This window comes from Triticum urartu, chromosome 5A, assembly GCF_056163025.1.
Source record: "Triticum urartu cultivar PI428250 chromosome 5A, HENAU_Tu73, whole genome shotgun sequence".
Classification (NCBI taxonomy): domain Eukaryota; kingdom Viridiplantae; phylum Streptophyta; class Magnoliopsida; order Poales; family Poaceae; genus Triticum; species Triticum urartu.
In genome coordinates this window covers 560,654,962-560,664,293 of record NC_141877.1, presented here as the reverse complement: position 1 = coordinate 560,664,293, position 9,332 = coordinate 560,654,962, and the positions used below count along the sequence as shown (strand labels likewise).

General features: G+C 46.6%; 1 pseudogene; it reads left to right on the top strand.

The window, feature by feature from the left end:
* The first annotated feature begins 2,998 nt into the window (after positions 1-2,998).
* On the top strand, positions 2,999-4,326 carry LOC125526473 (uncharacterized; annotated as a pseudogene).
* The last annotated feature ends 5,006 nt before the right edge of the window (positions 4,327-9,332 follow it).

Genomic DNA, 9,332 nt, shown 5'->3' with positions numbered 1-9,332 from the left:
GAATGTTTCTATGAATATAATTGTTGCAATTACCGGTATGTATAATTAATTGCAGTTAATGTTTTTTAATAGATTTCTATGATCAATTGCAATTAATGCAATCAATGTTGTTTCAAAATTATGGTGGTGTGATAGATACATCATTGGAGCAAAGTTGGACGTTGGATGTAGATAGTTGAATGGCTGGGATTGTCTGGATTCACCAAACTCATGATTTTAGAAGAAGTAGTAGATTTACTCGTTGATTCTAAGTAGATGAAGTTTTTCTTAAGCATCAATCGGTTTGGATTAATTCAAATTTAGTTTATTGGAAAAGTGTAAGATGCACTTTTCTAGAAACTTGTAACTAAAAAAGTGTAAGTTGCACTTTCACTAAATTGTTGCATGGCCACCTCTACAGGGGTGTCCTGCACATATGCTACTCAGTGGATGCCTTTGTAAGGTCCCGACCCAACTCCATTACCTAGGTGGGCCTCTCATTGTCGGAGCTCGATATCCTGGACATTCACTTGGTCGAGGAAGATCTTTTGAACAAATCATGGCTACTGCACATCCTTGTACAGTGGGTAAAGAAACATAATTACCATCAGAAAGAAATAGAGGAACTGTAAACAAAAAATGCCTACATAAACTTTTTAGGTTCTTTGTCTAGCAGTTCTATGACTAGGCTAACCTCTTTGTTTGCCCCTTCTCCCTTTGCATGGTCCAACAAAAATGTGAAAGATGATAGAGAGCGGAGCAGCTAGGTGCTGCAATGGCAGGGGAGGGAGGTTGTCTTCACCATGCAGAAAGGGAGCCTGGACGCCTGGCACCAGCAGTAGCGTAGCTCCATCACAAACTCATTCACCGGAGCACCCACCGGCCGATGGAACTCGTCCTTCGGCTTGCAGCCCAGCCACCTCTCGAGTAGGACATGCAGCGAGGGCAGACCGGCCTCCACCGAGATCTCCTTGTCCATATCTTCCTCTTGCTGTCGTGCATCCCGGATCGAACCCAGGCGTCTGCCAGCAGCAAGCACTGGCGCCGGGTAGCCTTGCAGAACCTGTCCCTGCTACCATAGCTCCTCAAGCCCTTCACCACCCGCGGATGGGATCTTTCCGTAGTAGAGCTCCGGTGCAAGTCGCTACTGGAGAGGAAACGCCATCAATAGGCTTGGACACAATGTTTCACACCTGTGGAGAATCATGGAACACATCGTGTAGTCTGAGATCGAAGAAACACAAAGATAGACAACCTCTGTCGAGGCCACTAATCTAGGGATCGTCACCCTATCCCATGATGCGGCTCCCAAGGTACCGCATGAAGAATAGTGGATCATGGAGAAGGTGGTCTTCAAGGATAAGGATTTGCCTTTCAAGAAGAGAAATTGGGTTGCCTTTGCTTTTGCTAACAACAACAAAATTGTCCAGCTACAGCCGATCCCGACTAGTGCTTCTCCAACTCCAAAGATTTCTGATAAACATAGTCCATCTCCTCGGCCAACATCGATTTACGGAGGAGGAGCTTTCGTTCAAGAAAGGGAAAGCCGATGTAGTCAAAGTAATAGACATTAACGATGATGATAGTGTTGTCCTAGTCGCACCTACCCAAATCATGGGGACTGTTCTCAAGAATAAGTGGCCACGGGAGGAAAATCTGGTCGCGGCCATGGTCCTAGTCATGGTTGTGGATGTGGACACGGACGCTGACCAAGCTTTGCAGGGAAGTTGGCCCAGGCTGCTTCGTCCGCACAAGGAAACCAGTGTTGGCTAATAGCGCCCTCTTCTCTAGTGCTAGACAAGTGGCTGTTCACAGCACAACGATGGCTGTTCCTGGATCTAGACACCAGCGACCGAGAGACAGATAGGACACCAGACGAGAATAGAGGAAAACATAACCAAGGATGGCCATGTGCACTGGCGCAGGAAGGCCGCGTGGAGTGCGTTCTGTCAGACACAAAAGGGAGCATAAAACAAAACCGTGGAGGCAGCGGGAGCACCGCAGAGAGAGCGAACTCACATATGTGGCCGCACTGGACGAAGGCGCAGGCCTCCCGGAAGTAGCCTTCGCAAAGTGGCCACCCATGTCATTGTGCGAACTGGCACACAGCATCTGCCATGACCCAAGGGCCACTACCACAACGTCCTTTGCATGAGTAGCGATAGGCACAACCATGTTTGCTGTCGACTAGAAGACGTCAGTGCACCTTTGCCCCCATGAAAGATAAACATTGCCAATGCCGAGAAGGGCCTCCATTTGCAGCTGTGGTGTGTGCATTAGACAACAACTGCCAGCGCGCCCTCGGTCAATGCATGCCATCATGCAGACATCGGCACGCTGTAGTCCAAAACACGACAATTGCAGGACCTTGTCATCACTATCTGCCCAGCTGGCCCAAGCGGGAAGCATACACAAATCTGCCGACATGTTCTTTTGTTGATTCAAAATAAATTAGATTTTTTCTTAAGAACCAATCAGTTTAGAAAAATCAACTTTAGTTTACTAAATAAGTGTAGCGTACACTTTTCAACAAAAATGCAACTAATAAAAAAAGTGTAAGTTGCACTTTCACTGAATTGTTGCACTTATCTAAATTGAATAAGACTTAAGAAAGTATCATCGGCTTAGGCATAGATGGAGAAGAGCCCATTAGAATGACCTGAGGAGTGTGGAGCAGCTTTGACGGTTGCGCACTGGCATAAACCGTTACCATCCAAAACAACTAGACCACAACTGGACAAACCGAAGGCATCTTCTAAACAAATCCCGTCCACTACACAGCCTTGCACAGTGGGTAAAGAAACAAAATTACCACAACAAAGAAACAGAGGAACTTTAAACCAAAAATGCCTACATAAACGTTTCAGATTCTTTGTCCAGCAGGTCTATGGCTAGGCTAACCTCTTTCTTTCGCCCCTTCTCCCTTTGCATGGTCCAACAAAAATGAGAAAGATATGCAGATATAGAGTCCAAGGTAGGCTGACCAATCGATGGATGATTGAACGACGAGAGTGAGCGAATGACGGAGAGGAGAGCAGCTAGGTGCTGCAATGGTAGGGGAGGGATGTTGTCTTCATCGTGCTGCAAAGGAGCCTTGACACCTGGCACCGGCGGTAGGGCAGCTCCATCACGAACTCATTGACCGAAGCACCCACCGGCCTCGGGATCTCGTCCTTCGACTTGCAGCTTAGCTAGCGCCAGAGTTAGTGATGGCAGACCGGCTCGTCATGGCATAAGATATCCATCCAGGATCCACTGAGATCTCCTCGGCCATATCTTCCTCCTGCTATTGTGCATCACGGACCGAGTCCGGGCGTCCGCCGTCAGCAAGCACTAGCACCGGGTAGCCGTGCAGAACCCGTCCCCGCTGTGATGGCTCCTCAAGCCCTCCACTGCCCGGACCGACAACTTCAGGATCTTCGGAGGCTCCATTTTTCTGTGCCCGGCCCTATCTGACAAGGGCCATGGAGCATGTTTCTGTGGATCTGGTCCGGGAGGGTGGGTCATGGTATCATCCCATCACTCCCACGGTCATGCCTTGCTCAACCTCCGCACCAGCGAGCACGTCGCCCTCCTGAATCGTGTGTGCATCCCCGTCAAATCCGACGACACCAGGTGCCCCATGATGATCCCCGCAGCCGCCATGTCCCCCGCCCCATCTTCTGGTGGCTGCGTGGTCGATGCCATAACATCCAGCCAGACGAACATGGCCTTCTGCCACCAAGGCATGGAGTGTTGGACTTCGCTGCCGGCAGAGATGACGGCCCCGCCCAATTCCTAGGACCTGACTTAACACCATGGATGGTTCTGGGCCGTCGATTCTGATGATAAACTCTACTCCTATAAGGCCAAACTTTCGACATCTACGCATACCATTGTAAAACTTGCCTACGAGATCCGTGCTCCCCGGACGAACATGACACACGGGGAGATCGTATACCGCTACCTCCTCCCGTCCGCCTCTGGCACCGATCTCCTAATGGTGAGGAGATTCATCTCTTCGTTGAGAGGCCGCGCGTCGCGGTTCCAGGTCTTCAGGCTACTGAAGCAACATGAGGGACGGTCGGCTTCTTGGTCCTGGGGCGTCTACCAAATGACCAGGCATATGCTCCTCATCGGCCGATCCTGCTCCAAGGCCTTCGACACGGGACACACCGGCAGACCGGGCTACATCTACTTCGTCAACAACGTCTACCCTGGTGGTCCGCACAGTGTCCTCCAGCAGAAGGAGTATCCCTGCGCTGACGCCGGCGGGTGGCGCGTTACTCAATCCCTAGGGAGATTGAGCACTTCCTGCCATGGTCTCGCCCCTCGGACATCTCGCCGTGCATTAGGTACCACCATTAATTGAGCTATACCCAGCAGGTTCAGTTTGAGGCATCATACAAATATCTATCAGTTTAATTAGAGTCTTTGTTGTTTGTGTTTGCTCCTCGTCTGTGTTTGTTTGCTGTTGTACTCTTTGATTTGGTTGTTGTTGTAATTTGAAGTCTGCTTTCGAATTCATTTCATCTATATGAAATTGTGAACTATTTAGAGTTTTAGACTGCTACTATATAGGTTGTCTAAATTATTTGTATGAATTTCTACTGTAAATTCTAATTCCGACTTTGGTATTTTCCACCGTGTTGTCAGGAGTGCACACAACTTCTTATTGTATCGCATTGTTGCATCTGTCGGTGGCAGAGGAGTTTTTCATGTCTCCCTTGTTTGCATTAAGATGAGATAATCTGCAACTGAACATATTTGATGTGTTTTCAGGTATACAACAACTAGTAGTGAATCTATGTTGTAGACTGTAGCTAGTCTGTGAATCACCATTATTCTTAACAGATGTGTTTTAGCGGCATATACTTACTACATCATTGATGTGGTTGTCATTGAAATTGAAACTTCCATATCCTGTTTGTTGTATGTGCTTAATTTGAAGGCGTTTTTCGAACTCATTTCATCTATGAAATTGTAATGTATTTAGCTGATACTAGCTACATATATAGGTTGTCTGATTTCTATATGCTTCTCATTTTGTTCTTGCTTTCCTAGTAATTGAAATATGTGTATGATTTTCTGTTGTAAATTCTAATTCCGATTTTTATATTTTCTACCATATTTTTACTAGTGCACAAAATTCCTGATTGTATCGTATGATTGCATCTTTCAGTGTGCAGAGGTGTTTTTCATGTCTCCCCTGCTTGCATTGTGATGAGATGATCTGCAACTAAATATTTGATGTGTGCTCAGATGTAGAGATCAACTAGTACTAATTGTATGTTGAGCACTCTAGTCTTTATTAGATGACACTTCTTCACTTCTCAGCCGAATGTTCCATGTGTTTTAGCGTTTTACATTTATGCCATTGAAGAAACCTCACTTTGTTGAATATAAGATCATAAAGGGGCACACTTTTTTTGGTTTAACGATGTGAGCCGGACAAAGCAAATGGAAGTTATGCTATTACATTGGGCTTCATTATCAAGCCGTTACATCTAAGCTCTACGTATATTTACTATGCCCTCTTGGCACTGTAAATTGTATCTCAGAAGAGAATATGTACATAGCCAGAGCAAACTGAGCCAGACAAAATGGGAGAGGCTGGTTCACCTAGAAGAATATTTCCCATGTTTATATAAAACCAATAACTTGTTATTTTGTATAACATGGAAATGTTTTTTTTGCATTGACTGTCATCCACACGAGCAGCGAAATGAAAGAAGGGGTCCATGCATGAACATAGGCATCACTTTATGTTTTCTTGTTACTACTCCCTCTATCTCAAAATGTAAGTGTCAAAAAAGTTCTTACATTTTGAGACAGAGGGAGTAGCATTTAAACGATCATTGATGCATCTTACTAGTTTAATCATCATTCATTGACTTATCTCTAGATGTCATGTGGTGAGCCTTAGTGCCATGATTTAATTTTGCCTGCTATCTTCTAATCCTCCAATCCAAGATGGGGAACCAACACCTGATTGATAAATCTCTGTTGTTGAAGTAGTACGTCTGGCATGCCAACACTATGTAATGCCACTATTTCTATAGCTATTTGACAAAGGCGTGCAAACAAAGAGAATGCCATGGCCAAGTGAATAGTGCAATTCAATCAAGGAAAGCTTGATGGTTCATATTCACTCCAAACCAAGTTATATATTTGTCGTGTTGCTGCTAATGGGATTCACAAAACACCTCTGCTAGCACAAGTTCGACGGGATCCCAGGAAGAGGAAATCAGCCGCAATCGAGGTTGAGGGCTAACTAGCTCCGGTGCCGGTGGCAACAATTGAACACGATGGAGGTGGAGAGGGTGAAGACAGACCAGATCTTGACCTCATCCGCAACCCCCCCCCCCCCCCACACACACACCCATACAACATGCTGCAAAATATAATCTTGCTGCTCCCTATCAAGCAAGGCGGTCGCACCCAGATCCTTGTGAGTGGCACCTCTTTATAATGCGACTTTCCTATGATTCAATAAAATCAAAAAAATCTTTGGGCCTTAGGAAAACTAATACCATTTTCCTTTTTGAAATGGTCAGGGAAGGGGGGTTAAACCATCTAAAATATAGTTTGGTGAACAATTGTAACCTACACTTTCCTAGAAAGTTGCAACTTTAACAAAAAATGTAAGTTCCACTTTCACTAAATTGTTGCATGGTCACCTCTACGGGCGCGTCCTACACATTCCCTACTAGGTGGCCGCTTTGGTAAGGTCCCGGCCCCATCTCCGTTCGCCCGGTGGCCCTCTCGTTGTCGGAGCTCAGTATCCTGGACATTCAGTTGGTCGAGGAAGAGGAATTCGTTCAGAAATTCGTGCGGGACACCTGCATCTGTGTTGTTAACATGTGTTCACTTCCAACCATGGCGTCGGTTGGGGCTGCGGCATGGGGTTTTTCTAGAGCAGCTCCGGTGCGAGTGGCTACTGGAGAGGAAACGCCATCAAAATGATTGGCCACAAGGTGGAATCACACCTGTGGAAAATCATGGAACACGTCTTGCTGTCCGAGATCCACAGGACACAAAGACAGACAACCTCTATCGAGGCCACTGATCTAGGGATCGGCACTCGGTCCCATGATGTGGCTTCCGGGTACCGCATGAAGAACAGTTGATCATGGGGAAGGTGGTCTTCGAGGATAATGAGTTGCCTTTCAAGAAGAGAAAATGGGTTGCCTTTGCTTTTCCTAACAACAAAGAAATTGTCCCGCTGCAGTTGATCCCGACTAGTGCTTCTCCAACTCCATGGATTTTTGACAAACACATAGTCCATCTCCTCAGCCAGCATCGATTCATGGAGGAGAAGATTTCGCTCAAGAAGAGGAAAGACAATGTGGTCGAAGTAATCGACATTAACGATGATGAAAGTGTCATCCATCCAAGTCGCACACCTACCCAGATCTTGGGGACTATTCTGAAGAAGTTGCCACGAGAGGCAAACACGGTCATGACCATTGTCCTGGTGATGGTAGTGGATGTGGACGCGAGCGCCGACCAAGCTCTAGATGTAAGTCAGCCCGGGCTGCTTCTTCCTCACAAGGAAAACGGTGATGGCTAATAGCGCCCTCTTCTCCAATGCCTAACAAGTGCGTGTTCACAATGCCACCACCTTCTCCAGTGGTTGATGGGCATCTCTTGGTTCAATGTAGTTCGGAGGATGAAAGTGAGGGAAGTTTGGAACCGGACGAATCCGCACGCAATGAAGAGGCTCAGGAATTCGCACAAGAACAAAGACGGTTGTTCTTGTATCTAGACACTACCGACCGAGAGACAGACGGATGCCATCTGAGAATAGAGGACACCAAAACCAAGGATGACCATGTGTAGCGGCGCAGGAACGCCACAAGGTGTGCGTTCTGTCAGAGACGAAAGGGAGCACAAAACAAAACTATGGAGGCAGCGGGAGCAGCATAGACCGAGTGAACTCACGTATGTGGTTGCAGTGGACGAAGGCGCATGCCTATCGGATGTAGCCATTGCAAAGTGGTCACCCATGTCGTTGTGCGGTGTAACTGCTGCAATTACACGCTTGTGTGAACTGCCATGCATTATCTGCCATGATCCAGGGTCCACTACAAGCGTCCATGTTTCATGCCGACTGGAAGATGTCGGTGCACCCTTGCCCCATCAAAGATAAACATTGCCATGATAACACATGATACGTCTCCAACGTATCTATAATTTTTGATTGTTCCATGCTATTATATTATCTGTTTTGGATGTTTATGGGCTTTATTATACACTTTTATATTATTTTTGGGACTAACCTATTAACCGGAGGCCTAGCCCAAATTGCTGTTTTCTTGCCTATTTCATTGTTTCGAAGAAAAGGAATATCAAACGGAGTCCAAACGGAATGAAACCTTCGGGAGAGTTATTTTTGGAACGGAAGCAATCCAGGAAACTTCGAGTAGACGTCATGGAAGCTTCAAGGTGGCCACGAGGTAGGGAGGCGCGCCTGCCCCCTGGGCGTGCCCCCCACCCTCGTGGGCCCCTCGTGGGTCCCCTGACCGACTTCTTCATCCCATATATACCCATATACCCTAAAACATCGAGGAGCATAATAGATCGGGAGTTCCGCTGCCAAAAGCCTCCGTAGCCACCGAAAACCAATCTAGAGCCGTTTCGGCACCCTACCGGAGGGGGGAATCCCTCTCCGGTGGCCTTCTTCATGACCCCGGCGCTTTCCATGACGAGGAGGGAGTAGTTCTCCCTCGGGGCGGAGGGTATGTACCAGTAGATATGTGTTTGATCTCTCTCTCTCTCATGTTCTTGAGGTGGTACGATCTTGATGTATCATGAGCTTTGCTACTATAGTTGGATCTTATGATGTTTCTACCCCTCTACTCTCTTGTAATGGATTGAGTTTTCACTTTGAAATTATCTTATCGGATTGAGTCTTTAAGGATTTGAGAACAGTTGATGTATGTCTTGCGTGAGATACCCGTGGTGACAATGGGGTATTCTATTGATCCACCTGATGTATGTTTTGGTGATCAACTTGCGGGTTCCGCCCATGAACCTATGCATAGGGGTTGGCACACGTTTTCGTCTTGACTCTCCAGTAGAAACTTTGGGGCACTCTTTGAAGTACTTTGTGTTGGTTTGAATAGATGAAGCTGAGATTGGGTGATGCATATCGTATAATCATACCCGCGGATACTTGAGGTGACATTGGAGTATCTAGGTGACTGATAACCCACAAGTATAGGGGATCACAACAGTTTTCGAGGGTAGAGTATTCAACCCAAATTTATTGATTCGACATAAGGGGAGCCAAAGAATATTCTCAAGTATTAGCAGCTGAGTTGTGAATTCAACCACACCTGGATAACTTAATATCTGCAGCAAAGTATTTA